The 4,262-nt window shown below is 41.8% G+C and overlaps 1 pseudogene; it reads left to right on the forward strand.

Moving 5' to 3' along the window:
• Positions 1–490: 490 nt before the first annotated feature.
• Positions 491–3,866, forward strand: LOC102866937 (annotated as a pseudogene).
• The last annotated feature ends 396 nt before the right edge of the window (positions 3,867–4,262 follow it).

Raw genomic sequence — 4,262 nt, forward strand, 5'->3', positions numbered from 1 at the left:
TGGCACTAATTAATTCAGAGACATTGTCAGGGATTGAACTGTGTCCTCCAAAAATATATGTCAACTTGACTGGATCACAGCTTTCAGTGGTGGCAGCTACGTAATAATGTGATCATCTCCCATCATGTGATCTGGCATGACCAGCCACTCGGTTATAAGGAAATTAGGGTGGATGTAAGGAGAGTTTCCTTAGAATGTGACTTTCATAATTATTTTTCCTTACAAGAAATAAAAAGAGAGAGAAGTAAGCAAATAAGGAGAGACCTGGGCACCACAGCCCCATTTCTCTTCAGGATGAGCTCCAGCGAAATGCTGGCTACTTGGGCCTGAAAGAAGAGGCTGAAAAGAGGGAAATGTACAAAAAAGACAGACCCAAAGGATGGAACAAATCTGTCTTGGAATAAGTGCTCCCTGGAGGCAAGGATGGTGAAACTTTATCTCCCACACATTGAGCATATTGTCAGAAATCAAGTAGAAGTTTGAGGGGCTGATGTCAGTCAACTCTAAAAAGTTGTCATCTTCATAAGGGCCAGGGCCTCAGTGGAAAGCTCCCTTAGTTCCTCCACCGCTGCCACGGCCACTTCCACCACCTGTGGCGGACCTCACACCCTCAGAGCCACAGGAGGAGATCCTGGGATGGGATGATGAAGAGCATAGAGGACCCTGCAGATTGTTGCAAAGAGGTCTCTCATCCCATGAAAACTAGACACCTCTTCAGTGGCCAGTACCACCTTACTAGGAAGCTAGAAAGGGGACTTAGCTCTACTGTCTGGTGATGCTGGGATATGCAGGTGAAAAGATGTGATGCACAGAAAGTCATAATGCCCGGCATTGTACAGAGACAGGTTTGGAATAAATAAAACTGTTTTGGCTCAAGGATGTTGAAGAAAGTGATCCCAGTGACCCAATAAAGACATAGTGGTGCAGGAAATTGAAGACTTCAAGATTTAAGGCATGAAGGGAACACAGGTTTCATGGTTTTTGAAGTACTTGACCTTCATCTCCTTAAAGGGATCATGGAGTTCAAACACCAAGATCTCCCAGGGCATTGTGTCCTTCAGTGTGTCAGGTCCTTCAGCGTTCAGATTACTCAGTCAGTGCAAGAGCATCCACACTGACATAACGCTAGAAGGCATCTCCATGCTTGTGGATGGCGCCTTTGTGGGAAGATGGCCACTAAGGCCACTGAGTGTCAGAAAGCAGTGCTCTTTCCCCTTCTGGGTCTGCTGTGAGCACAGCTCCACCACCAAAACCTGTAGGAAAAAGATCTAAATTAAAAAGGGGGGAAATACTGAAAAAAGAAGCAGAAGAGGTGGGCTGGGTGACTGGAAAACACCTGCAGGAAATAGAAGAATTGGAGCGAGAAGCCGAGAAGAAAATAGTAGAAGAAAACATCACCTCAGCTGTACCTTCCAATGAGCAAGATAATGATTATCTCCCAGAGGTTAAGCTAAAAACAGCCGGGTTAGTGGAGGCAGATGAGGAGAGACCGAGAATGACAATGGTGAAACTGAGGGCCAGGAAGAGACAAAAGATGAGGAAGAAAAAAACATCTGAGAAATATGAAGATGATGTTGAACTGAAACTTACAAACATAGGCCCTATGGGATTTTATTGGTAGGTGCCAGCAACCCTACAAACAACAGATCTGAACCTTCCTTTGTCCTGTGCCAGTCTCATGATTTCTAACATGCTCAAGTTAATTGTGTTGTCACTGTGTCAATCCATTTTGTTGAAGGTCTTCCTTTCTTTTGTTGACCTTCCAACTTTCCAACATGTCTCTCTCCAAGAATTACTTTCTCCTGAAAATATACCCAAAGTAAGTTGAACAGTTTCACCTTCTTTGTCTCTAAGGAGCACTCTGGTTGCACTTTTCTTCAAGACAGATGAGTTTGTTCTTTTGGCAATCCATGAGATATTCAGTACTCTTCACAAACTTCACAATTCAAAGGCATTGAGTCTTCTGTATTCATTTTTCATTGTAAAATGTCAGATGCATAGGAAGCAATTGAAAATGCTGTAGCTTGGATTAGGCACACCTTAGTATTTTTTTAATTATTTATTAATTTTAATAAAAGTTTATAGAGACTTTGGATTTCCAGTCATTCGTTGTTGCACTTTTCTCCCTGCCCACTCCCTTCCGCCCCAAGTCACTCTTCTCCTTGAAAAGAAAAACTCTTTCATTGTTATGTAATCCCTCCCCCAAAGTTCACTCCACTATGCAGCCTTCATTCTGAACTTCAGTGATGATAAGAATACCCATTCCTCTTCTCCTTTTCTGTCTTCACTCAACCATGGTGTCAGTCCCGTTTTACAACAGTGACCCTATGCAATATTTGCCCGTTTGTGACTGAGATATTTCACTCAGCATAATATCCTCCAGGGTCATCTGTTTTGCATAATATTGCATGAGTTCCTTGGTTTTCAATGCAGCATAGTATTCCATTGTGTGAATATATACCACAGCTTCTCTACTCATTCGTTTGTTGATGGGCACTTGGGTTGTTTCCAGCTCTTTGCTGTTGCCAAAAAAGCCGCAATAAGCATGGGTGTGCATATATCTGCTTCAGTGGTGATGATGGTTTCTTTAGGGTAAATTCCCAGTAGTGGAATTGCTGGGTCAAATGGTATTTCTATTTGCAACTTTTTGAGAGAGTGCCATACAGCCTTCAATAGTGGTTGCACCATTTTACACTCCCACCAGCAGTGAATAAGGGTTCCAGTTTCTCCACAACCTCGCCAGTATTTGATGTTTGCTGTTCTGTTAAATTTTGCTATTGTTACTGGGGTGAAATGGTATCTCATAGTTGTTTTGATTTGCATCTCTCTAAGAACTAGGGATTTTGAACATTTCTTCATGTGCTTGTTAACCATCTGAATGTCGTCTTTGGTGAAGGGTATGTTCATATCCTGTACCCATTTTTCAACTGGATTATTTACCTTTATTTTGTTGTGGTCATACCTTAATCTTTTAACTGGCATCTTTGCTCTTTAGCACTTTGGAGATATCCTTGGTAGCAGAGTCTGTCAAAGTAAAAGGTCTTTTAATTTCTTGACTCCTGTTATCATGGATGTTGATTGTAGATCCAAGTTAAAAAAAAAAGATAATGTCAATATTTTCTCCATCTATCATGATTTTTCTTTTTGTTTCAGTGGTGAGGGTTTTGGTTTTCTGACATCTGGTTTCTTCAGCAAGAGGTTCAAGTTTCCTTCAATTTCTGCCAGCAAAGTTATGTCACCTGCACAATGCAGGTTGTTATGAATCTTCTTCTGTTCCTGATGCCACACTCTTCATCATATAGTGAAGCTTCTCAAATGATTTTTCAATGTAGAACTTGAATAGGCATGGGAAAAGACACATCCCTGAAACTCACCTGTCTTCATTTTAACCAAAGGCCATATTGAGGATAGCCCCTTCTTACTGGAACAGAAACCGGATGACAAAGAGGTGGATGAAGAAGAGAGCCGCAGCCTGAGGAACATAACCATGCCAAGCCAAATGCAGAAAGTGATTATACGTGGATAGCAGCTTCTATGAACAATTCAGTGGTGACTTGCCAAATAGATGACATAAAATTCCTGAGTCATAGCTTCCAGAGTTTTCAACTTCACTGTTCTCTGAACTCTTAGGACCTGTAGCCTGTGGCTCTGAATTTGCCCAAGGTTCCTCACAGAGTATTTTGGCCTCCAGAACTGGGCATTTACAAGAAACAACTCAGGCAACCAAATTTTGGAGGAATCCCCTGGATCCATAAAGCGCAGTTAAAATTACTGTTAAAATTACTAACTTGGGAAATGCTTTTGGATTGCATAAACATTTCACAGAAGACATCCAGACTCGTCAGTATAAACCAGTGGAGATTTAAAAAGGAGCAAGTTACAGAGTTGCAGTAACCTGCTGACACCTGGTATATAGCTTGTATGACACTTGAGCTGGCAGCAGGAGATTATGTTTGAGCTGCATGCTGAGGAAGACTACTCCAGAGATGGAGAACACATAGCTCGCATCACAGAGCTGCTAGGCAGTGCCTTAAGTATCTAGGAAATATTCTAACAGTTCTTCAGTTGTGAAGGAGAATCACCAGGCTGAAGTCTGGTGCCTCTTTGTGGAAAGGTTCAGTTGACCTCATGAAGACGTGGCACAGTTTGCAAATTTCCTGATGTTAGAAATCATTCCCCTCCAAAAAAGAGCCTCAATTGGTAAGTGCAGTCAGTATCCTTGGCTAAAATATTAGCAGATTCTAATCTGAAACTAGCAAGGC

This window comes from Elephantulus edwardii, unplaced genomic scaffold, assembly GCF_000299155.1.
Source record: "Elephantulus edwardii isolate Elephantulus edwardi_28Jun2011 unplaced genomic scaffold, EleEdw1.0 scaffold00009, whole genome shotgun sequence".
Classification (NCBI taxonomy): Eukaryota; Metazoa; Chordata; class Mammalia; order Macroscelidea; family Macroscelididae; genus Elephantulus; species Elephantulus edwardii.